This window comes from Tachypleus tridentatus, chromosome 3 (assembly GCF_004210375.1).
Source record: "Tachypleus tridentatus isolate NWPU-2018 chromosome 3, ASM421037v1, whole genome shotgun sequence".
Lineage (NCBI taxonomy): Eukaryota > Metazoa > Arthropoda > Merostomata > Xiphosura > Limulidae > Tachypleus > Tachypleus tridentatus.
In genome coordinates, this window is record NC_134827.1 from 52119640 (window position 1) to 52147436 (window position 27797).

Sequence of the window (27797 nt, forward strand, 5' to 3'; positions counted from 1 at the left end):
TATATCCTAAAATAGAGGCTACAAAGGTTACTTATCTTTGAGTTTCGTGATGTTCACAGGATTGCTCCAACATGAACTTTGCAAATGTCAGTTTGAAATGTTTTTCAGAAAATAAAAGATTTCATAAGCCATTATTCTCAAGAGCTGAATAAGATATGGTACAAATTTGTTTATTCAACAGTTTCGATGCATTTCGGCAATGCGTAACAATAAACTCACCAAAAATGTATTTTTATAGCCTGGTGGTTAGGGTACCCAAATCACAATCTGCGTGTCGCTGGTTCAAATTCTGTCAACAAACGTAATGACCTTTTCAGCCATGGAAGCGCTGTAATGTGACGGTTAATTTCACTTTTTGTTGTGAAAAGATTAGCCCAAACGTGTGATGTTTATTTGCGATATTTTCTTTAGTATATTATTTTACAATTAGATATGGCTAGCTCAGGAATTTAATAAACAAAGACGCTCTGTTTCAGATTAATAATTTATACTTCCTATTTAAAATGTAAAAGAAAGTGTTATACTAAGTTAATTTTCGTATTGTTAATTTATTAATCACTAATAACTATCTCATGTGAGTGTTACAACAATAGTTCTGTTACAAAGATTGTGCTTTTTTCTCCAGTTAATTTCTTTTTAACTGTATATGATGCATGATTAACGTTAAAAATGGGTCATTTTCTTTTTGTGTGTTGCAGTAAGTGAAGTTCCACTGTTTTTTCCTAACCTTTTGTATTTAAAATTATTTTGTATATGCACATGTTATTTTTAATAGACAAACGTCACAACGTTTATCTTGATTTGGCTTGAGCTATTATATGTAGATATCACAGACTCGTTCTTTAAAAATTGCTTATTTCACATACTGAAAGAGTACCAGGAATTTCGACATTTTTTACTGGAATTTATTTTTCTGTGTTATGTTCAGACGAGTTTTAAAATGTGTCAAAAACACATGATTTGACCTAACAGCTAAATACTGTGAATTACTTATGTTTTTAACATGTTTTTTAATTATAATGGTGTTAGTAGTAGATTTATTGTTCTGTATATCATTCGAATAATATTGGTTAAACTGTGGAGTGACAAAAACCTATATTCACGTTAAGGAAGCTTAGTTTGCACGTGCAAAAATATATGAAGCTTCTAAGATATTCAGTAGTTGCTCTGGTTTTAAAACATGTTTTGTATCACAGTCGTAAGTAGTACTATCAGGTTATCCTAAAAGTAATGTCCAAAAATATAATACAGAAAGTGCATCATCACTTCTGTTTTTGTAGAAGGTTTTAATGACTAAAATATGTAGTAGGACGTGTACAAAAATGTTCAGAAAAATAAAAGAAACTAGCCCAACTCCACTTTATTAGATCATTAATCAAATAAACCCTTGTGATGATGGATGTGTGTGAGGAGAACATTAGGTTTTATGAGTTTAAAAAAGGTAATAGTGCAGCAGAAACTACACGAAAATTCAAGGTGTTTATGGTGCGGTGTCTCTCAATGAAACAAAATGCCGAAAGTGGTTTCCGAAGTTCAGATCAGGTTACAACAGCTTTAGTGATGCACCACGTTCAGGTCGTCTTGTTCAGTTTAATGATGACTTGCTGCTGGTTGCACTTGATGAAGATTGTGCTGTAACAGTTGAAGAACTAGCACACAAGCTTAATTCAACTCATTCAACAGTTCACCGTCATCTGCAACAGCTTGAAAAGGTTGTAAAACTTACAAAATGGGTCCCCAATAATTTGACAGAAGACAACCTCAGAGCAAGAGTGGACATTTGCACTTCTTTGCACTCTCGTGAACGTAACTCACTTTTTTTGGACAGGTTAGTCACTGGAGATGAAAAATGGATATTTTATAAAAATGTTAAGCGCCGCGGACAATGGCTCAGTGCAGGTAAACTGGCTAAAGTACAGCTCAAAATGGATCTCCACGCTAGGAAAGTCTTGTTGAGTTGCTGCCACTCAATGTAAAGATAACATCAGACTTCTAATGTCAACAGTTAGAGCACAATGTTGCACTGAAAGAAAAGAGGTCTGCTTTGATCAGTCGTAAAGGTTTCGTGTTACACCAGGATAATGCAAGGCCTCATACAGCAAGGATCACATCTGGAAAGATTGAAGAGCTACACTGGGAAAATCTTCCACATCCTCCTTATTCTCCAGACCTTGCCCCATCTGATTATCATCTATTCCAAATTTTGCGGAACTATCTTGATCGAAAAGAACTTGGAACACATTAAGTTGTCAAAACTACCCTCTCTACATTTTTTTCCTACAAACCCCAAGAATGTTATAGAAGTGGCATTCAGAAGCTTGTGAATCGTCGATAGGAAGTAATTAATAATAATGGTTTGTTTGTTTTTTAATTTCGCGCAAAGCGACACAAGGGCTATCTGCGGTAGCCGTCCTTTATTTAAAGAGAAGGCAGCTAGTCATCACCACCCACTGCCAACTTTATAACGCCCCCACGACTGAAAGGGCATGCATGTTTGGTGCGACGGGGATTCGAACCCGCAACCCTCAGATTACGAGTTGAACGCGTTAACTCACCTAACCATGCCGGGCCAATAATAATGGAACATACATTATTGGTTAAATAACGTTAAAAACGTTTGGGAACATACATTATTGGTTAAATAACGTTAAAAACGTTTGAAATCATTTCTCTTTTTCTGAACCTAAAATCGGACATTACATAAGGGATGTCCTGATATATTAATGGCCAAATGTAATTTTAAAATATAGCATTTTTCGGATTTCAGAAAAAGTGCTTGTTAGTATGGGTGGCACTGTAAGCGCATTCAGTAACACATGGAACAAAGGTCTTGTCGACAACGAATGTGGAAGCGTTTGAACAAGAAATTTATTTTTGGGTAAGTTACAAAAGTTTTTTTTTTCTTCTTTTCTGAGGTTAAGTGATTTAAGTTATAATATGTTTATTTATAGGTATTATTGGTAAAAATAAAGTGAAATGGGTATAACATTTCTTGTGTTAAAAAATACTGTGTGACCGTGTACAAGCTGTGAATTAAAATATGTGAGACATACAGAAAAATAATTCGTGCAGTTAGTGTGTATGGACTAATTTAGTATTTTAATTATTTTTAAAGATTGATTTAGAATGTTCACAATTTCAGTAATTTGTTTTTAATTTCGTGTTGAAAACAGTACAGCTGAAATTCACCAGAAAAGTAGGCCTACCTTAACGTTATCATGAAATAAACTTTTTAGTGTTTGCTGAGAACTATGGTTGATTGTCTTTAAGAAATTAAGCCATTTATTTTAAAGTTGTCTTTAAATTTTCAACTATTAACAACATAAGTTTAATTCCCGGTTACTGATTGACTGAATTAACGAAGTGTAAGAAAGACTCATCATGTCGAAGTTGGATGTCAATCGTATTTAACTTCAGTGGTAGTTTCAACTCCAAATGTTTTGTTTAACGTTTGTTCCTCATTGATTTCTTCATATCTTCTTAGAAGCTAACTCACGTGGTAATTGGTTTATATTTAGTTTTTCTTTAATGGTTGCTACCAGCCTCTACAAAATTTTTTCTGCTTTTGTCAAATATTTGTTGACCTAGTAGTAACATTACTACCGTATACAAACAAGTATAGAAGAGTGAAGTAAAGATGGCGTCCATTCCAACTAACCCAACAATACGAAAGTTGTATTCTGTATTAACCATACTAAATGTCTGAGTTTTAAGGCCTCCAATTTGTTTGTAATAAGCATATAAAACCATTTTTGTTTCATGTGTGTAAACAGTTTTTGCATACTCTATAAAAAATATTAAATAAATGGAAGAAAGAAACATTTTTAAAATTTGTACTTGTTTTATAGGTATTGAAAACACATGAAACAAGTGATGATTTCTACCAACTAAGTCTTATTTTCTGCATCACAGGTTATGTGTTGACTTTGTAAAAATATTTTTAATATATGATTGTTGTAAGTGACCCTTGATGGTCATCACAGTGTCTAAACTGTCTGACTAATCTTGCTCAAATTGAAATTGTCCTAGGTCAAAAACTTCTTGAACAAATGGTTTGAATCAGTGGATGATGGTTCTGTTTCAGACATAAGGGTTGGCTTATCATTGAAATTGTATACATTTAGTTGTTGTATAGATATTTCCACATGAACTATCATTTATGGTAATCTTTGTTGAAGATATATTTTGATAAACAAAATTATCCCTTATTGTACATGTTTACTTATGATGTAATGAACAAGTTATTACACTGTACTCTTGAAAGGGTTTTTTGGTACTGTATATTGTCAGCCAGTTCATGTGAAGTCAGTATTATCATTCATTTTACAATAAACTATTAGACCACAACTGAATATCATACAGACATTAAATATTCTGTAAAATACTGTTTGTATATTCCAATTTTATTTGTAAATATGACAGAATTGTGACATACAAATTTTCATCAGTTTTTAAACTGTCTACTTATAAGTCAAGTGTTTTAACTACAACACAACCTTTACCCCTGGATGGTTCTTAACACTACTTATTTGTAAACATTCTTCCTTGACACTAGTTTAGATAATAATGTCACTGTATCAGTACCAGGACATATGATAGTGTTTTATTATAGAGCAGCTTGTGGGTAATGTAATATGGCAGTATAATGTGCCAGTAAATGTGATGACATTTGACCCATTACCATCTGTCAACTTAATAATAATGTTAACAAATAGATATTTAATTCTATATTATCTAACCAATAGAAAACAAAGGTTTTCATCCATCAAATGACATGTATGATGTTCTTTGAATGGAAATTGTCAGTTTCACTGTTAGTACTGTTAAAAAATTGTCTACTTTTCTGCATGTCATTAATGAGTGTTGTTTGGTGGATTATTCAGTTAACTAAAAATCATTTAGTGTAGTACAAGTATTGGTATGATAAAGTAGGGTAAAGTGTTACCAACAATCAACAGAAAGAAAAGTAAAGTATATTTTATTTCATATGTATTCTTTATTTATTATTGTAAAAGTAATTAAAACATGGATCTGCAGGTAAAATAAATAATAGATAAAAATGTTTCACAAGGGACACGTGAGGAGTTTGGATAATGTAATTTGGTAGCGTGATGTGATGACATGGCCTTTGATCCATTACTATCTGGAAAGTATTAACTTGGTAATAATGTTAACAGATAGGTAACAGTTTTCTAGTATATATATTAATTTCAGTTTGTGTTGGTTAAATAGTTGATAGTTCATACTGTAGAGACTCAGACATTTTTTTACAATAACATTAGGTAAAATACCCTTTAATCTGTATAGAATGTAAAAGTAGTTTTATTTCAGTGTACATGTTAATTATGGCTTCATCAGGGCTTATACAAGTGTGTAAAATGACTAAATTTTTATTGAAACAGTAACATTTAATGACATCATTCAGGGTTTTCTACATATCTGTAACTCCACATCCACAGTTTGTATTGAAGGTTTTTCTGACTGTTAAATACTCCCTACATATATTCAAAGTTGAATAATAATTGGTTTCATATCCAGGTTGGTCTGAAGAACTTGACAGGTGGCCCTTATATTGTTGATTATTGGAAACAAAAATCTTTATCTGATGCTCTTTAGTTTGGATGTGAAAATAATTATAACAGATGAAACAAGTTATGGTGGAAATCTAGTTAGTATTATGTAGTGACATTAATAGTTTAAATGATACCAGATAAATACACATATGGGTGGTTTTTGTTAATTAATGGATGGACTCGTTCAATTGCATGAAATGTGTATCTATTAGTACACCATGTCCCTTACAACTTGTACAAGTAAAATAAATATGGTATGTTCCACTGTTGTTTTTAAACCACTACATTATTATGATGTAGTATAAATGTTGTTGTATTTATGAATTTCCCTCGGTGTTGATTCCTGTACGTGGTGAGGGGACCTCCCAGGGAAGGTTCTGTTCTTTCTGGTTACCTCCTCTGGGATCTAAACATCCACCCACATGTTTGCCGTGCGTGGCAACCCGTGAAGGGGAGGAGAGGATCCTGGTGGTTGAGGGGTCCAACCCTAACACACCATTTTGGCCTTGAATTCCTGTAGATGGGTGGTCTTTGAGTGGCCCCCCATGGGTCAGTCGGCTGGTCCAAAGTCAACCAAGTACCAGTGTTGGAAGTTCTCAATGGGTGTTGTGGACATTGTGTCTGATGCTGATGTTTGGGTATAGTGCTCACAAAACCCTGGCATTGCTGCAATATCCTTGCATGACATTGTGGTGCGTCCCCTCGTAGGGCTCCATGGTGGGTGGGGTCAGTGGGTACCAAAATTTTCCTTTTTTCCTATGGATCCTCCTAAAAAAAATTTAAATAAAATAATGAAAAAACAGTCAATAGGTAAACGACCACGTCTTGAAGACTGAGCAGCAATCTTCAAAGTCTGTAACACGTACCTCATTTTCTTATATTACATTCTCTTTCAGAAAAACCTTTAGGGCAAATTCAGAAGGGACTAGAGTAAGTCCCTTAAAGTCAGTAAAGAAGCTTCGATCTGGAGACATATTGGTTGAAACATCCACATTCCAACACATTGAACTCCTCTTGAATTCAAAGGCAATTAGGGATGTACCTATTGAGGTTGCACCTCATGCTACCTTGAATTCATCACGAGGGGTTATTGTTGAGAGGGATTTGAAGAACATCCCCAAGCCAGAAATTCTCGCTGGTCTCTCCACTCAAGGAGTTTCTGCAGTGAGGCGCATCTCCACTCGCAAAGATGGAATTACTATGTCGACAAATATCCTCGTTTTGACATTTACTTCACCACATGCACCTGCCACTATTAAGGCAGGTTATCTAAATTGCAGGGTACAGCCGTACGTTCCAAACCCTCTCCAATGTTTCCAGTATCAGTGGTTTGGCCACTCAAAGACGTCATGTTGTGGTTCCCTGCTCATTGTGGTGGCAAGGACCACTATGCCTATGAGTGTGACACGGACCCATTTTGTGTCAACTGCAATGGTTCTCACCATTCCTACTTTCGTTCTTGCCCAAAATGGTTGGAAGAAAGAGGTGCAGCATTTAAAAACGACTCATAACATTAATTATCCTGAGGCTCGGAAATTGCTGTCCGCCACTTCATCTCGGATGTATGCTGCTGCACTTCATTCCACTACTACAGTGGGAGTGCAGACAGATCTCTCTGTGCCTCCAAGAGAATCATTTTCAAAACAAATGAAAAGCTTTTTGACCTCCATGGTTAAAAAGGTTGATGAATCAACTTCTACACCCATCTCTGTTCCTCCCATACATTCCAACAAACCCCAAGATCCACATCTTTTGGTTTCAGATACAGGCATTTCTTTAGATACATCTTTTTCTCCCACCCCAAGATGCAAAACAATCATTCGTTCGCGTCCTCAGTCACTGGAATCCCCTTCCAACAGCAAAGACCTGCCCAATCAACCCAGGGCAGGATTCATTGAGGTCGATAGATCTCCTCCAAAAAAGGACAGTAAGTAAAAAAGACGTGGTCATAAACAGAAGGGTTCTCCAGCCACTTTGCCTACCCATCATTAAAAATGGCCACCTTAATACAATGGAACTGTCGAGGTTTACGTTCTAATCTGGATGATATCAAAACACTGATTGCTTCCTATCATCCTGTATGTCTTTCCTTACAAGAAACATTTCTAAAACCTGCCAATAAAGTCACCTTTCGGCAGTTTGCTTTGTACAGAAATGACAGGCTGTGTGATGGACGAGTACATGGAGGGGTGGCACTATTGGTTGATCAACATGTGCCCACCCAGTCTTTGTCACTCAACACACCCTTGGTGGCTGTAGCCTTCCGTGTTTCCGTGGGTCATACCATCACTGTTTGTTCTCTCTATCTGTCTCCTGGAGAGACATATGATCAATCAAACCTTGATGCTCTCATTGAACAGTTGCCATCTCCCTTTCTAATCCTGGGGGACTTTAATGAACATCATCCCCTCTGGGGAAGTGCTGTTATTGATAGGAGGGGTCGCACTGTAGAACGTATGCTCTCTGATCACAATCTTTCTCTTTTCAATACTGGTTCTTCCACTTATTTTCACGCACCTAGTCAGTCCTTTACCGTCATTGATCTCTCGGTTTGGTCCCCTTCATTATTCTCCCATTTTTCATGGAGGGTTGACAATAATCCACTAGGCAGTGATCATTTTCCTATACTTTTGAAAGAGACTGGCCATGGTCAATGCCACCCTACCTGCATGCCCTGGTGGAAGCTGGATCAGGCAGACTGATCCACTTTCACTGCTCTTGCAGAACTTGATCCTGCCATCGTGAGTCAGCAATCAATAGACGACTGTGTGGCAGCAGTAACTGACTGTATTATACAAGCACCTGCTCAGTATATTCCTAAAACCTTGACACGTTTTCCACGATATCCTCGTCCGTGGTGGAATCCTGCTTGCCACTTGGCACTGAAGGCTAAAAAACAGGCTTGAGATATTTTCCGTAGATATCCCACACTTTCCAACCCAATCGCTTTCCAATGGGCCCGTGCGCATGCTAGGTGGGTAAGATGTCAAAGCCAGAAGGAATCTTGGATTAAGTTCATGACTAGCATATCTTCTACCACCAGTTCTAAGGTCATATGGGACAGGATTCGAAAGGTCAGTGGGCACTACAATTCTGTTCCCCTCTCCATCTTACTCTCTGATGGCCAAGAGGTAGCTGATGTCCGGAGCATCGCCTATACTCTAGGTGAAAGCTTTTGCCAAGTATCTAGCACTTCTGCTTGTTCCTCCACCTTCTTGGCCTTCAGGCAGAGTGTTCACCTCTTTCCTTTCGAACTGACTGTCTCTTTGACTATAATTGTCCCTTTACACTGGTGGAACTGAAACTGGCCCTTCATCGGTCTGGCAGTACATCTGTTGGACCTGATGATGTACACTATGACATGCTGCACTATCTCTCTCCTGCTTCTCTTGATATTCTTCTAATTGTTTTTAACTGGACCTGGCAGGAGAATGTTTTTCCTAATGCCTGGCACCAGGCTATTATCTTACCTTTATCTAAGCCAGGGAAAGATTCCAAGATTCCTTCAAACTACTGTCCAATTGCTTTGTTATGATCGTTACCATTATGCTAGAGTAAGTCCTCTATAACTTCTCTTACTGTGCTTTCTCTCTTAACATTGTAGACCAGGTGTCAATGTTGGTTTTATGCTTTTTCTGTTTTTCAATGATGTTTTGTTTTACCTTCATTTCCTTTTATGTATTTTACTACATTTAATTTATTTTTATCTTTTTACCAGACATTTGGCGCAGGTAGCCTAGCTGCTTTGTGCCATAAAACACTAAATCAACCAACCAACATACTTGTGATTTAAGAATTACCCTAACCTCATATGATTGACCTCTTCTGAAGGTCACCATTTGTACTGCTAGTTTTATGGACATTTTCTACTTGGTTAATAAATCACAATTAAACTAAATATCTCCACAAAGTTAACATAGTTTTTACAAATATACAGTAATCCACCACTGATCTTATGTAAATAAGTTAATTGATAAATGCCTTACTTTCATTGTAATTATAACTTTGTTCAAACCATGTTACTATTACTAACAGTTAAGTAAACAGTCAATATTTATTTATTTACATTACCTGAAGAAGATAAACTATGTTCATTAATTATCTGAACACCAGTAAATTTTAGAAGCTATTGTATGTAAAATATCAGATACTTATATTTGTTTTAAATAATATTTTTCTCATGATTTTTATGCATCAAAACATAAGTCTCATGTGTGAAACCTTAAAAACCACCAGTTTATTATCAAATATTTTTGGAAAATCTGTATTTAAACTGTTATTTTCTCTACTATATCTCTATGCAGGATTGGTGAATTTGACCAGCCTCGTAACCACTGTAATAAATTAGAAAATAATTGAAAACCTTGATTTTATATTTTTATTTAAGTATTTAAAACTGTTAATTTTAAGATAGTTTTGTACATGGGAAACTAAAGCAAGTCCTGACTTCGGGAGGTTATTTATCTTGAACTGTTGAATGTGTAAGTATATTATGTACACATAGTAGTAAGAAACATGGAATTAAATGAATCTGATAGTTTTCACTACAAATGTCCATAAAACTGCTGTGTTGAAATACTTTGTTCATTAAATGTATTAAAATTAATTTAATAAACTTTTATCACTCTAAAAACATCAGAATATTAAAAACAAAGTTTTGATATAGACCTGCATGATGTGTAAGTTAGTTCACTATTTACTGTTGGACTTAGAAATACCTAGTACACAATATTTGACAAACACCACTGATGTTAATAAAATAAACCAATGTTAAACATTTCATTGTTTGTTGTAAGTAGACACCACCAGTAACTGTAGTAATAAAATTAATAAGAAACATTACTGTTAACTGTGAGTTGTTTGGTTGGTTTATAATGTAACAATTTTAAATCATATCTTCACGAGTAGTAGTGAGTTTGATATGAATATAAACTTAATAGTAAGCACTTAAAGTGTAATAATTAGTTATGTTTATAAAACAAATTATTGTAGAATCAATATCTGTGTAGATGTCCAAGGTACTCAGTAGGTATAATACAAACATTTGCGTTAAAAACTTAGCATTGGCAAAGTTTTAACCCTTTCACAAGTTTCTTTATACATCTGTACAGGTTAAGTATTTGCACTCTAACTTTTGATACAGCAGGCATATCTTCATAAAATCATGTAGAATTTTAATAGAGATTACAAGTATTTTGTACATAAAAATCAGATCATAATGAAATGTTTTTACTAAAGATTTGTGTAAATATTGAGTCTGCTATGTCACAGTGCAAGGTGATTTCATGTTATTAAGAAACCTATACTTTGTCCCAAAAAATTTAAAATGTCATTTGCATAATCTCTAAAACCTCCTAAGTACATTTCAAACATTTGTTTTTAGTAAGACTTTATATTTTCTATACTCTAACAATGTAGAGTCTGTCACTTGACTGACCTTGTAAACATCATAAAAATTAAGAAATAAATATGAATTATGCTTTTTTCATTGATGTGGTGTATGTGCCCTGAGGTCAGTATCCAGTAATATAAAGCTGACCTTTAGTCTTGGCTGTTTTAGTGGACCAGTATTTTGTTATATACAGACACATTTCAGTTATTATACATTATATATACATGTATATGGATTATTACTATTTAGAAATAAATTATTAAACTTATTTTTCTCAAAATATAGAACAATAAATTAAGTGAAGCAAACAATTATCTCCTTCTCACTATGAACTTTGAATCTGGTTCCTGATGAACATAAGTTAAGCCTTTTAAAATTTCGCACATCAAAGATGTCGAACAAAATATTTTTAAGGTTTTATATATACAGTTGAGTAACCAAAAAAGTCATAAATAACTACACTGATACTGTAGAATTCCACTATAATATATTAAGCTTAATAACCAAGATGTATTTAGGCTTAAAAACATAAAAGTTTGAGCAGACTAAAGACATAAACTACTTGTTTGAAAGAACGTGATGGCCTTTGTACAGCTTAAAATGGCTGAGAAAACCCCTAAGATGTGAGGTTCTTATTTTCTAGCTTGTCAATGTTAGTAATTTCAAGTTCCTAATTTATATGAAATTGTAGACTTTGTATTTTGACATCACAAACATCTAATTTTAAACAGTGCTGCATTCAGCATACCACAACTCACTAAAATCTATATTTAGATGTGTTCTTTTAATATTTAGTTTTAAATTAAGAAATTAACTCATACACAGTGTTAAAGTTTGAATTATGTTCTACAATTTGATACCAAACTTATTGACATAAATTTATAAACTTTTAAATGCAAGTCAACAAAGGCAGTGACATGGCCTTTGACCCATGACTCATCGTGAAAAGTTTAGAATATATTAGTACATGGTCAAACAGGAACTACCAGTCAACATAAATGACTGTAATCTTTTTCCTTAGAGCTTTGATGGTCTCTCATTTGAATCATTGATAACATCACATATTTCCAAATGTTAGGCCCAGTTTTCTGATGTTAATGAAGCTTTTCTATCCAGCAGGTGTGACAAATTGATTTCCTCCAAACTGAGACAGAATTGTATCCATGTGGTTTTTGGTCTAATGGTATGTAACATTAAATACTGTTGCCCCTATTTTTAATTACAATTTGTAGAACGTTAATATTTTTAAGTAGAGAACGTAATAGTTACTTTGAAAGTGTGTTTTTAATCCATCCTAGTTCATGTTCTACAATCAGATTTACATACTCAATGCTTTGTACACTGTACAGTCAGTGTCTTTATGGAGTCAACCACGGTATATGTAAGAAGTGGTAAAAAATAATACACATAATATTGCAGTCTGGTAGACTATCTTTTAGTGAAGGGAAAAACATCACAAAACAAGTAATAAACATATTTAAATATAAGGATGGGAGTGTCAAATAGAATAGAAACGTGTGTATGATACAGCTATACATAGATCTTTAGATATGTATGTGTCTTTAGATATCATGTTACACTGTATAATGTGTAATTTAATATTATTGACCGTTGGTATGTGTTATAATATAGTCGTGTCAGGGTAAATAGTGTAACATACAAGGAAAACCAAGTTGAGTTAAAAACAAGTCTTGATAATTAGAGACTTGCTACAAGGTCAGCCAGTCTAACCAACCTTGAAGCCATTGTGTACCCATACATTTGACAGTATAATAATGTTTAAACTCATAATCTATTATAGTTGTTCTATTTTCATGTTTGTATTCAATGACATCTCTACATCATTCATGTTTAAAAACTTACATTTTTTTCATTTGTAAACAGGATATACAGACAGTAACAACACTTACATTGTTACACCAACAATAACCTTGTGTAATAAGAGTTGCAGGTTTATGAAACAAACCAATATCTAAACTTCTGACACTTTAGTGTTTGAAAAAAATATACCATGTCAGTGTTTAATTGATGTATGTATGTTATATTTGTTCTGTAGTTTTATACTTAATGACAAACAAACAGTGGTAACATTTAGAAACTGTAATTTTAATTAGTTGGTAGAATACCAGTAAATTAAATCAGTCATCTCTAGATGTGAGGATTTTTGTAGAGGAAATGTTTAAAGTGACCTTTAGAGGTGAAGTTTGGCAGGTTTTTCTAGAAAAACCTTTGAATGGAACCCACATGACAGTTGTAATCTGTCATTTAGAAGTGTTTCTTGCATATAGTTTTAACCTTGAATTTATTGGAAGATAAATACAGTAACATGAGTACAAATAATTTTAAACACATGCTAGTGAAAAGTAACTTTATACACTTGGTTTTCTTGTAGTTTATACACAATAGTGTATTAACAACAGGAGAATTTTGAGTTTAGTTGTATTGACTAATGTGTTCTTAACAAGACGACAGCACTATGTTGAAACTGGTATCCATAAACAAGTTCTTAATAACATATAGTTGGTTTCAATGAATTGAACCAGGTTCTCAGTATTTCCAATATGTGAGAGAGTTGATGTCCACGTTTTTCAATCTTAGCTTTCTGGTGTTAAAGTGAGACAATTTCAAAATATATGTTACATCTGTAAGAAAGTATTCATGTAATAAATCTTTGTTTGTTATATTTTAGCAAAAAAACTTATAGATGGTGTTGGAAAACATGACTTCTATTTCATATTTTCAAACTGAAGCTGGATACAGATTTCTCTATTTCCCAAGAGTTTGAGGTAAAACTTTCAAACACAAATATTAATTCATTAACAGCTGGTAATATTAACCTTGATTCACAGATTATCTGAAGTGTTATAATTCTGAGGTAACTGATAAAAACAGTGAAAGTTTAGTTTATATTTAGTAACGTTCTGAGAACACTGATTGTAGTTAACAGTTGGTGACTGTCTTTCTAAATATGATGTTTTTAGGGTTAAAGTGACACGACAAACTTCAACAAATGCAGTTCATTTTGTGTTTTGTATGTAGGATAGTATAGTGAAAACTTGTGTGACATATCAGCTGTTTTTCACACATTTACAATATAACATTGTGATTACTGGTGACAACAATTTGTATTAACCATTAAAGTGTAGTGTTATTTTAATCTAACCTTCAACTGTTTCTAGTTTTATTTATTAAATAACATTTATCATTAGAAATATAACTTTAGTTTTCTCTACTGCAGTTTGCTAAGATTTATGAACTGTGTGAAAGTCAAGTTTGATATATTATACATTTCAGATTCTTGTCACATCTGAATGTAGTTCTTGTCACACATCATCCAGGTATCAGATATGTTATCTGTCAAGTAGTTAAGCTACAGTGATGGTAAATTACCAGATGTGGATGTTAAAGGACAGTCACCTTCCAGTAAAGCTGAACAAGAAGGTAAGAAGACTTGAGTTATGTTATTAAATATAATGTAATATTATTATTACTGACTTTACAGATGAAGGTAACTGGGCTGGACCAAGATGTAGTTATATAGGATTGTTACTAGTTCTAATAAATACATTGATGTTGGGATTTAACTTCCCATACTAGTATAATTCTGTACACCTTAAATAAAAACATTGTCATTTAAGAATGGACTGTAACACTTGTATATTCTGTGTTTCAGGGCGAAGGTGCTATCCAGACAGTGTGGTGTTTTTACAACAAACAGTGGATGGTGAGTTCATTTGTATCATAACAGTTGTGTCTGGAGATAAGTTCTTGTAAAAGGCCTGCTATCTCCTTATACATTTGTTATAATAGGACTTAACTTTGTTTTACCTTTCCAAAGACATACAAATTTTCCACCTTATGGTGCCAGATCAGCTGGATCTATAGTGGGCCAAGATCTTGGTGATTTGTTTGTTTGTTTTTTTTACATTAGGGAAATTTGGTATTTAACAAACCTTGTGAATAAATATTAACTGTTATTACAATTTGTTGTGTATGTACAACCATCAATAAAGTCTACACAAGCTTGTCTTGCTTTATTACAAATATTAAACTATTGTACGGAATATTTTCAAACAGAACTTTATCTCAAGTTTATATTTTGATATAATACTTACAATTCCACGTATAGTAACATCTACAAAAGGATTCTTAGCTGGTCCACAATTTATCCCCTGAAGAACTAAAACAGTTGCTTACAAAGTTATTCTGACTGGCTATATCATCTGTTAACCTGTTCTGTAAGAAATAAACAAATCCTAACTAAATATTTATATGAGGAAGACATGTCTGACACTATCATTACATATGTATAGTGAAATCAGTAATATATTGACAATCAAACTAAGACAACTTGGTTGGTTTGTGTTGCATATTTTACAATCAGATGACTTACCAGAACAACACCCATGGAGAGAGTGGACTTCTATGTTCAAACCAATTACAAAATGTATTCTTAAGTAATAGCTGTATGAACATTCTTATTAAACTTTCACTATAATTATACAATGCTAAAAGATAAGATATAAGGGACCTGTTATAACTTGTAATTTAACATGCTACATCAATATGTAGATAAGAACACCAGTATTCTTGAGCTATACCTTGATTTCAATGTTACAGTTCATAATAGGGAACTCAATATTTACCTCACAAGTACTGGTTCTAAAACTATCAAAACACTTACTTTGAAATACCTTCCTCTAACAGTGAACTGTTTATTAGCTACCACAGCTTCTACAGAGTAATTACAGAACAGTCTGGTAGCTATTATTTCATCTAAAACATAAAGTCACTAGGTTTACAGAATTTCACTCATATTGACAACAATGACAGCTCTGTCTAACCTACATTGAATGATTGTTAGAAGTAAAAACTTGAAGTAATAAGTGATTCATATAAAAGAATAGTTCATACAAGTGCATCTGATAAATTAGAATGGTTTTTAACCAGTATCTGACAACACTTATGATAAATAAATAAGTTACATTAAACCATGTCATAACCATAAAGTGAGTAAAATATAGAAGTCTGAAGATTTTATGAACTATCCAATATTATGTATAACACCAACACATTATCTGACACAACAATCATTGATAATACATTATTAAAGGAACTGTTGTGAATAACCACAACAGTTTAAAGTTGTGTGTATCCTGAGTTTGTTAGGAAGAACATCAGTAGATATGTGAAAAAAACTACATGTAGAATGTTGATACCAGCAAACCATGTACAAACATCACATACACTGACTGGTTCCAACACCTTTAAAAACAAACTATACAAATGTTGACCTCAAATGATAAGCCTTCATCAACAGTCTGTTCTCAGACATCTACAGTCCAGCTTCACAGATGTGGAGAATGTAATTTCCAAGATCTGTGTAATAAATATTTCTTCTCAACTGATATCCAGAGATGTAGGTTAGTAAATCTATATTGACACCAGGAATAAGTTGATCAAAGAAATAATAAAAATACTTGAAATAGTGTTAGATATATTGTTGAGTCTCTTTAAAACTAATTTGTTTGTAATTATCTGACAATGCACTTGTCAGGGTACCATCAATAAAACATGGCTGTCGAGAGTCACTCAGTAAATCAATATGCTATCCTTTCAACTTTAACTTGTAGTTTTTATCTAGAAGTTCACGTGTCATGTCATTAAACTGATAATGTCTTCACTTCCATAGACATTATACATCATGGAACCATTAACTTGGAAACAACATGTTAAAATTAGTACAAATATGAAACTGTACGATAGACATGTCACCTTTCTTAAATCAAGTTTATAACTTACTTCTCAAGATCACAAAGACAGTGGACTAACATTGTCAAACTAAATTTATATGAAACTACTGCAGTTACTTATCAAAAAACTTGTATTCACAAGATCTACATATGGACAAAACAACTGAAGTAAAATTGGCTGGTCTTTATTGGATTATAATGTAACATAGAAAGATCAAAGTAAATCAACATTACCTTGTCAACATGGGTGTCAGTCACTGATTAGAGAAGTCTGTCCTTTAATAGCTGAGGATGAACTATTTCTACTTCCTGTTACTACATCAACATGGGTGTCAATCACTGATTAGAGAATTGTGTCCTTTAATAGCTGAGAATGAACTATGTCTACTTCCTGTTACAACATCAACATGGGTGTCAATCACTGATTAGAGAAGTGTGTCCTTTAATAGCTGAGGATGAACTATTTCTACTTCCTGTTACAACATCAACATGGGTGTCAATCACTGATTAGAGAAGTGTGTCCTTTAATAGCTGAGGATGAACTATTTCTACTTCCTGTTACTACATCAACATGGGTGTCAATCACTGATTAGAGAAGTGTGTCCTTTAATAGCTGAGGATGAACTATTTCTACTTCCTACTACTACATCAACATGGGTGTCAATCACTGATTAGAGAAGTGTGTCCTTTAATAGCTGAGGATGAACTATTTCTACTTCCTACTACTACATCAACATGGGTGTCAATCACTGATTAGAGAAGTGTGTCCTTTAATAGCTGAGGATGAACTATTTCTACTTCCTGCTACTACATCAACATGGGTGTCAATCACTGATTAGAGAAGTGTGTCCTTTAATAGCTGAGGATGAACTATTTCTACTTCCTCTTACTACACACAAGTGGTCAGCTACAAGGACTGTAATAACACAACAGTGGATATGTAGATATAATTCCTGGTACAACAAGTGTATTCACCTATTAATGCATCTTTAGATATAACTGATACAGTTAAGCCATGTGTTAAAACTGTTTTTGAAACTAACAGTAAACTTTATAAAAGAATAAAGGTTTAGTTGCAGGTTTTCCTTTATATCTATTGTTATGTTATTCATTCATGGAGAGTTTTGAAACTAAAATATTAAGTGCAGAGAAATAAATAATTTACATTAAAGTACATTCATGAAATGTTTTTTATTATGGTAAAGATTTAATTAGTTGTGTTTAATTAAAAAAATAACTGTTTACCTTACTACAAAATATTTTGGTAACAGAAAATTAGAAACTATTATTAACAAAAACCATTCTCAGAAATCACTGAAGGTTTGATTATTCATAATGTAATTAAAATACCTCAGTTTGCTCCACAATCATTTTCAATATCACTAGTAATAACACTTTTCTCAAACACTTCTTGTTTCCTAAATTTAAAACTTTTATTTCATCTTGTTTCACAGTAACTATACTACAGAACTATAAAAATATTAAGATTTGTCACTTGCAAGTAAAAATAATTACTAATCTCCCTTAACAAAATATTAGGTTTTTAAATCACGCAAATATTACTTTAGTTTTCAATATTTAATATGGAATTACATTGTTCATTTTCAGATCATTTACTACAAAATAATATTTTCAACATAAAATTATTTTGTATCCTGTCGTAATTTTACAGTTGGATTCTAATACTTCTACAAAAATATTGTTTAAAGTATTAACCAGTAACTTCGATTAAAAATTAGTTGATATCACGGTTTTTTTAGAACTGTACATTATGACCTGTTGTGCCATCTATTATCTCAATTTCGAAATAGTTTTATGCCAACAATGTAAAATTCAATAAAGTAGTTGCGTTTGAAGACAACACAAATATTCTATATATCTACAAACAACATTTTTGTATATTACACTTTTTTGTATTTATTTAATAAATTTCAGTGTAATTTTATTTCTTAAAATAAAAGTTTACATTTCTCTTTTACTGCATCATGTTCAAAGTACAACTACTGATTCGCCATCTATCATCATAATTGGAAACAATAATAAACAACTAATTACAGAAAACAGTTAGTATTTTGGATAACAGATGACAACAAATGCAAATTACTTTCATCATAGTTAAATTTAAAAAAAGTAAGAGTACGCTCGATTTCAAAAATCTGTTACATTTTTGGATAATAAATGACAATAAAAACATTAAAAATATTGTATTCAATTGTTTGAAAACAAAATAATCATCATTTTGCAGATTCTATACAACATTTTGCACTTATTCAACAGAATTAATACTTATGTAGTGTTAAAATACTGACATTAAAGCCTAATCCTAAATCGTAACAATTGTTCACAAAATATATCACCACAATTATAAATATTTATTTCATTATTAACATAATGAAAAATCGAATTTTCTACAGAATTGTTTTTTATTCATATTGAAATATATACAAACTAAGTTTCCCAGTTATCTGTTTAAGCAGTAGGTAAATTTAAAAACGTATTATATTCCAAGGAATCAGTAAACTTTATAATGACACTAATTGTCCTGGTTTTACAGTTTGTAGTTTTTGTTACCATAAATAAATGGTATTATGTACATTATTTTGTAACTTTCTTGTACTAGTATTAAAATATTGTTACACTGTTAAATTTCATTTCAAAATGTGTTTCTTTCTTGAGAAGCATTAAATGTAGACTATGTTCTGACCGTTGCAGAACCAAACCGAGATTTCTTAGCATTAAAGAATGACTTTGATCAATAAGTAATTTTTATGTAATTTGTATTTAATTTTGAATTATGTGCCATCTATTATATCAAAATGAAAATACTTTCATTTTAAACTATAATAAAGTTAATAGAATAGTAACATTTATAAAAATATAAGGCTCACTCTAGCAATTAATTAGTTTTGTTTAATTTCGTACTTATTTCTCTTATCAGTTAACGAATGTCACATCTATAAATGTCTACAGCCACACATTCCATTTTTAAATAAATCACTCACAAAATTTAGAAAACAATTACATTTTAAACTAAATAAAATGTAACAACATAATTACATTTGTAGACAATAGATGACTAATATTCTATAAAATAATTATGATTTTCTTTGGTGTTCTACTTTTCATAACCATCAACGTGACTTTCATATCTACAACGATACATTACACCTTTAATTAACTGTGACCTTACACAACTAATTCCTGTTCTGTTATATACAAGACATGTAAAGTTTTACCATAATAATACCTTACACAACTAATTCCTGTTCTGTTATATACAAGACATATAAAGTTTTACCATAATAATACCTTACACAACTAATTCCTGTTCTGTTATATACAAGACATATAAAGTTTTACCATAATAATATTTTTACAATTATGAACTAATAGAACCAGCATAGTTTATGTGTAGCTTCCACACAACTGTTAGCAATATCTATACATATACGACATAAACTACACTGGTTCTGCTAAAAACAAATAAATTGTGTAGCTTTCTACAACTGTTACCACCATGTAGACATACATGACATAAACTACACTGGTTCTACTAAACAACAAACAAACTGTGCAGCTTCCTAAAACTGTTATCAATATGTAGACATACATGAAAAATTATACTGGTTCTACTAAACATCAAACAAACTGTGCAGCTTCCTAAAACTGTTATCAATATGTAGACATACATGACATAAACTACACTGGTTCTACTAAACATCAAACAAACTGTGAAGCTTCTTAAAACTACTATCACCACACAGACATACATGACAAACCAGTGATTCTACTAAACAACAAACAAACTGTGTAGCTTTCTACAAGGTGGCTCGTAAGTCCCTACCCATCCATATATCTTATGTATCCAGTGTATCTGTGTGCTGTCCCTCATTCTTGCTGCATAATATTATGCAATGCCATGTTCTGCGAGACATTTTCCTCAACATAGCAGGGGTTATTTTTCCAAATGCCGTGGTAACAGCTGCCTTCAACTCATCATTAGTATTATAATGTTGTTTATAACAACATATGGATGGGTAGGAACTTATGGGCCACCCTATAAAACTGTTATCAGTACGCAGACATACATGACAAACCACACTGGTTCTACTACAATGAAAACTGTTAACAACTGAACATCTAACCCATAATCTTCCATAAAGTGAAGTGCACTTGAACATGTCCTAACAAACTGTGATGTTATTCATTCCTGATGGTTTAAGATCTTAAGAAGAGACTCTGATGATGTTCTTCAAACAGAAAAGAACCTGACCTATTCATACACTTAAGTTATAATGTTTTACTATGACAGAGAACTTATTTATACACTTAAGTTATAATGTTTTACTATGATAGAGAACCTATTTATACACTTAAGTTATAATGTTTTACTATGACAGAGAACTTATTCATACACTTAAGTTTTACTATGACAGAGAAGAGTTGGTTGGTTGGTTGGTTGATTTGGTGTTTTATGGCACAAAGAAGTTAGGCCTATCTGTGCCAAACATCCGGTAACAAGGTAAAATTGAAATAAATTCATAAAAGGAAATTAAGGTAAAATAAAATACAAATAACATTAAAACCAATGTTTACATCTCGTCTACAACATTAGGAGAAAACTACAGTAATACAAGTTGTAAAGACTTTCTGTAGCATAATTATCATAACTCGCCAGGAAAACTAACAGGTAAGTACAAAAACCGCTGTAAGTCGCGTGAAGTTGGCCTTTCCGGTCCTGGTTCCAGGTTGTGTGTCATTATGGCCATTTTGAAAAAGTAAAGTAATAAAAGTTCTAAAAGACATGCAGCAAAATTGTAATAATAACTCACCAGGATGACTAACAGGTAGTTCAAACAGTAGCGTTAGTCACCTGAAGTTGGCCTTTCCAGTCCTTGTTTTGAGTTATTTGACGTTATGGCCATTTTCTAATTTCAAATCGAACTAGATGAACTGTGATTTTTAAAAGGAAGCCACTTTAAAAAAAAGTGTAATATATAAATAAAAAAACTTAAATGGCATTAAAAAGATAAATGACCTTTAAAAAACTAAAAACTTTACCAAGGTGGACAGTGTCACCATCACTAATAACACTAACATTATGGACAAACCTTGGAACAGAATATGTTTAAAATGTGGCTTATTGTGCCCTGAGTGTTACACAGACTACACATTGGTGCATCTTTCCAATCTTTACGGAAGCAAGATGGCCAAAGTCCAATAGAGGGTTTTATTTCGAAAAGCTTGTTTTTGCGTTACTCACTCCAAGTCAACTGCCAGCTGGTATGAAGCCGAGCCTTGAATACTAGACCATAGTCCATGAATGGAACTGGCACAGTGGTGATAGTGCCAGAACAGATAGATTTAGCTGTGGTGTCTGCAAGCTCGTTCCCATGAATACCAACATGGCCCGGTATCCAGAAAAACTGGATAGAAATAGATGTTAAAGAGAAATGGGCCAGTCAGTTTTGAATATCGGTGAGAACAGGGTGTGAAATAACATGAAGTGATTCCAGGGCCAGTAGAGAACTAAGCAAGTCAGTATAAATTGTGCAGTTTGACTGCTGCCTAGCTTCAATGTGATCCAGGGCAAGAGAAATGGCATACAGTTCAGCAGTGAACACAGAAGCTGTAGAGGGGATTCTGAGCACAACCACCAAACCACAACAAACCATGGCAGAGACCACACAGTCACCTGATTTTGAACCATCTGTATGAATAGGAATGGAAGGATGGTTCAAAAGATGTTCAGCAAATAGCAGACAGTATTTCCAATTTATCCAACAGTGCCTTGATACAAAGGCCAAAAGGAGCAATGGCAGATCATCTGTTCTGAAATAGTTTCAAAGCAGAAAAAGGACAGTTGCAAACGGTGGAGGTGCAAAGAAGGTCCATGAGACTTTATGTATAAACTCTGAAATGGGGAAGTGTGGAAAGCCCCAATACAGAGCCAAAGTTCTTAATGATGAACGGGTCCAGCATCTTTAAGGCTGAGGTTCTGGCAGAGCCATAGACCAGTGATCCATAGTCGAGTTTCAATCAAATAAGAGCACAATATATCTTTAGCATAGAACATTGATTCACTCCCCAAGTAGTGGAATAGAGGACACAGAGGATGTTCAGTGCTTTTGTACATTTGACCTGTAGCTGCTTGATGTATGGTATAAAGGTCAACTAATGATCAATGATAAGCCCCAAGAACTTTGTCTCAGGGACTACAGGCAGCACAACTTCACTGATATGTGTTTAGGATCAGGGTGAATATCCTGTTGGCTGCAAAAGTGCATGGAAACGGTTTTAGAGAGAGAGAATTTAAAGCTGTTTGCTGTGGTCCACTTTAGTACACAACTGAAAGCATTCTGTAGTTGCTGCTCAATATACCTCATGTTCCACGACCAACAAGAGCTGTGAAAGTCATCGACATAGAGCCCATTTGAAACATTAGGAGGGAGTTATTCAGTGATGGCATTCATCTTTATACTGAAAAGAGTGACACTCAAAACACATCCCTGAGGGACTCCAAGTTCCTGTAGAAAAGAATGGGAAAGTGTCGAACCCACATGAACTTGGAATCTCCTGTCCATTAAAAAATTAATAAAAAATGAGCAAATAGCCATGTAACCCATATATATGGAGGTCTCACGAAATGCCATACCTCCATGTTATATGACAAGCCTTCTCAATATCAAAGAATATTAATACAAGATGTTGTCATTTGAGAAAGGTTTCTCTCATTGACATTTCAAATCAAATTAGGTGGTCCATGGTGGACAGTTATTGTTGGAACCAACACTTGGTGAGCAAGAGAAGGTTGTTTGACTCTAGGAAGCAAACAAAATGAGCATTAACCATCCTCTCTAAGGTCTTACAGAGACAGCTCACCAAGTAATTGGACAGTAGTTTGAAGGAATCTTGGGAACCTTCCCAGGCTAAGAGAAAGGTAGGATAATAGCCTGGCACCAGGCATCATGAAAAAACATTCTCTTGCCAGTCTCTCTCAAAATTACAGGAAAATGATCACTGCCTAGTGGGTTATTGTCAACCCTCCATGAAAACTGGGAGAATAATGAAGGGGAGCAAACTGAGAGACCAATAGCAGTAAAGGACTGACTAGATGCATGAAAATAAGTAGAAGAACCAGTATTGAAAAGTGAAAGGTTGTGATCAGAGAGCATACACTCTATGGAACAACCCCTCCTATCAATATCAGCATTTACCCAGAGGGAATGATGTCCATTAAAGTCTCCCAGGATTAAAAAAAGAAGACGGCAACTGTTAACTGACAGCACCAAGGTTCGTTTGATCATAGGTCTCTCTAGGTAACATGTAGAGAGAACAAACAGTGATGGCAAAACCGAAGGAAACACGGATGGCTACGGCCTCCAAGGATTTGTCAAGTGGCAAAAACAGGGTGGGCACATGCTGATCAACCAATAGTGACACCCCTCCATGCACTTGTCCATCACACGGCCTGTCATTTCTGTACAAAGCAAACTGCCGAAAGGTGACTGTATTGGCAGGTTTCAGAAATGTTTCTTGTAAGGGAAGACATACGGGATGGTAGAAAGCAATCAGTGTTTTGATGTCATCCAGACTGGAACGTAAACCTTGACAGTTCCATTGTATCAGGGTGGCCATTTTTTATTTATGTGTAGGCAAATAGTGGAGAACTCTTCTGTTTACAACCACATCTTGTTTCTTTACTGTCTTTATTCGAGGGAGGTCTATCAACCTCCATGGATCCTGCCATCGGTCGATTGGGCAGGTCTTTGCTGTTGGAAGTGGATTCCAGTGAATGAGAATATAAACAAATGATTGTTTTGCATCTTGGGGTGGGAGAAGAAGATGTACCCGAGGAAATACCTGTACCTGGAACCAAAGAAAGTGGATCTTGGGATTTGCTGGAATGTATGTAAGGGACAGAGATTGGTGTTGAAGTTGATTCATCAAGTTTTTTAACCATGGAGGTAAAAAAACTTTTCATTTGTTTGGAGAACAATTCTTTTGGAGGCACAGAGAGATCTGTCTGCACTCCCACTGTAGTTGTGGAATGAAGTGCAGCAGCATACGTCCGAGATGAAGTGGTGGACAGCAACTTTTGAGCCTCAGGATAACTTATGTTATGAGTCGTTTTCAAATGCTGTACCTCTTTTTCTTCTAGCCATTTAGGGCAAGAACGTAAGTAGAATGGGTGAGAATTATTGTAATTGATGCAATGAGGGTCCATTTCACACTTGTAGACATCATGGTCCTTGTCACTGCAAAGAGCACACGTGAAGGAACCATGACATGACATCTTTGAGTGACCGAACTGCTGACACTGGAAACATTGGAGATGGTTTGGAATGTATGGCTGTACTCTGCAATTAAGATAACCTGCTTTGATGGTGGCAGGTGGATGTGGTGATGTAAATGTGAGAATGAGGGCATTGGTCAGTACCATAATTCCATCTTTGCGGAGTGGATATATGCCTCACTGCAGAAACTCCTTGAGTGGGAAAACCAGCAAGAATCTCTGACTCTGGGATGTTCTTCAAATTCTTCTCAACAGTAACTTCTCATGATGAATTCAAAGTAGCACGAGGTGTAACCTCAATAGGTATATCCCCAATTCTTTTTTAATGTAAGAGGAGTTCACTGTGTTGAGATGTGGATGTTTCTACCAATATGCCACCAGATCAAAGCTTCTTTCCTGACTTTGGAGAGCCAGCAAGTCTCTCTAGTCTCTTCTGAATGAAAAAGAGAGACATTTGCCCTAAAGGTTTGTCTGAAAGAGAATGTAGGATAAGAAAATGAGATACAACAGGTGGTACAGATGTTGAAGATTGCTTCTGAGAATCTTCAAGACGTGATCGTTTACCTATGGACTATTTTTTTTACCATTTTATTGAAGTTTTTATTTGGAGGATCCATAATAAAAAACAAAGAAATATTTCGATTCCCACTGACCCCCACCCACCCTGGAGCCCAACGAGTGAACACACTGCAATGTCAACCAAGGATACTGCAGCAATGCCATGGTTTCATGAGCACTATACCCAAACACCATCATCAGATACAATGTCCACAACACCTGTTGAGAACATCCAAAACTAGTACTTGGTTGACCCTAGCCCAAGTGGACCAGCCGATTGACCCAAGGAGAACCACCCCAAGGCTGCCTGTCTTCAGGAATTCAAGGCTAAAGTGGTGTGTTAGGGTTGGACCCCTCAACTACCAGGATCCTCTCCTCCCCTTCATGGGTCGCCACGCATGGCAAACACGTGGGTGGATGTTTAGATTTCAGAGGAGTTAAACTGAAAGAACAGAACCTTCTCTGGGAGGTCCCCTCACCACATACAGGAATCCACACTGAGGGGACAGAGAACTTAACTTATTCATACAGTTAAGTTACAATGTTTTATAATGACAGTTATAACAATGTGACTATTCCAAGTTCTGTTGATTTCAACCAATGAACTTTATTGATAAAGAATCACATTTTATTTCAGATGGAAATGACTTTGATATATTCTTTAACCAATTTATTTCTGTATCTGAATTAAAGTCAACAACTAGAACTTTCCCAACAACAGTTTAAACAATTCTAATATCATGTGCTGATGAAATGTTCAAGAACTGTGACCATGTTTTTTTAATTTATCCACTATTTTAATAAATAAATTGTATCATCAAGTTTACTGTGGAACATAACCAGGATATAAAACTGTGTGTTTTGACACTTTAATTAAAAACAACAGTGGTCAATTAGAATATGTCATATGAAAGCCTTTACAGACCAGTATAGTAACTCTACAAGTTTTGTTCCAAATATTCTTAAATAATATTATAAATACAAAATATCTAGTACATATGAGACCTTATAAAATGAATTGTTGGGTAAAACTAAAAAAATATTCCATGTTGGTATTTGAATGTAACTGTCATTTTTTAAAGTTCATACATACAGATGACCCTGGTTATAATTAAAAAATAATAAATTTATTATGACCATGAAGAGTCTTATAAAACTGTGATGCACTAAAACAAATTCCATCACAAGAAACATTTAGCTGAACAAGAGTAGACATGTTAAATAATATATATTTTGTCAAGCTGCATTTCTAATACATGAATCTGACATTTTGTTTTCAAAACATGGATGTTATTATTAAATATCTGTAAATATAAAAACTTAATTATCTTCCATTAGAGACACAAACTTATTTAAAACATCCCATTGTAATGTCTGTTTAAGAAACAGAAACTTTTATCAGTGTTTTATTAAATGTTTAATATATACAACACAAACCTCTCTACATTAAACCTTTGTTGTTTTTAAACACAATAAAGTTTAACACAGTTATGTAGCAACAAATTTCTATATCTAATGTCTTAAATGTGATGGTAAAAAAATAAATATTTTAAAAACACATATTGTAAATAGTTAGGCTTACACTGGCTGACCATTAAATTGAACATTATTGTAAATAGCCAGGCTTACACTGGCTGACCATTAAACTGAACCTAGGATAACAACTAAATGTTATCTGTTGGTCCACTGAACTGGACATTCTGACAGTAAACTGTCAGTGACTGAACTTTACCATCAAGAATACACTTATAATGAACACTGTTATGATCTGGTAGTTGCATGTTAATACTAGAAATGTTATAACTTGCTAGTTTTTAGTGATCATGGTAAATATGTAACAAACAAACAAGTGTGATTTGTAAGAGACATTGGATATGATTTGATGTAAACGACATTGTATATTTATAACTACAGTATATATAATGTAGCCTTTCGGTAACTTTTTCAAAATGAACTATATTATAAGAACTATGAACTGCACTACATTACCATTAAACGCTTTATTCACTATTAATAAACCACAGAATATAACTTAAAGTATGAAAGATGTTCTGACTTTACCTTTTAAAGCAGAAATTTCGAGTTCGCATCAGTAGCCATAATGGTACTGAACATATTTTTATCTGAAGTATTCCATTTCTATGAGAGACTTCCCCAAAATGTTCTTTCAAAACCATACAAACCTCACTTCCCTCCATCTTGTCAATCACATGCTCTCATATCAG

At 33.8% G+C, this 27797-nt stretch overlaps 2 long non-coding RNA genes across 4 annotated transcripts in view; one reads left to right on the forward strand and one right to left on the reverse strand.

Moving 5' to 3' along the window:
* LOC143246833 (uncharacterized) overlaps positions 1 to 15016 on the forward strand; it is a 29100-nt gene extending 14084 nt beyond the window's left edge. For both annotated transcript variants that reach the window (XR_013026185.1, XR_013026186.1), the window contains exons 4-8: positions 2768 to 2878; positions 12082 to 12148; positions 13655 to 13751; positions 14260 to 14406; positions 14639 to 15016. This is a non-coding gene — a long non-coding RNA (uncharacterized LOC143246833). The remainder of the gene's footprint in view (positions 1 to 2767; positions 2879 to 12081; positions 12149 to 13654; positions 13752 to 14259; positions 14407 to 14638) is intronic.
* LOC143246834 (uncharacterized) lies at positions 4494 to 27797 on the reverse strand. Of its 2 annotated transcripts, XR_013026189.1 has the most exons (4): positions 27634 to 27797; positions 16953 to 17634; positions 15081 to 15201; positions 4494 to 6341 (listed from the first exon to the last, which is right to left on the reverse strand). It is a non-coding gene; the product is annotated as an uncharacterized LOC143246834 (long non-coding RNA). The 2 variants fall into 2 exon arrangements; XR_013026187.1 differs by lacking the exon at positions 4494 to 6341 and having other exon boundaries at positions 12764 to 15201; positions 27634 to 27796.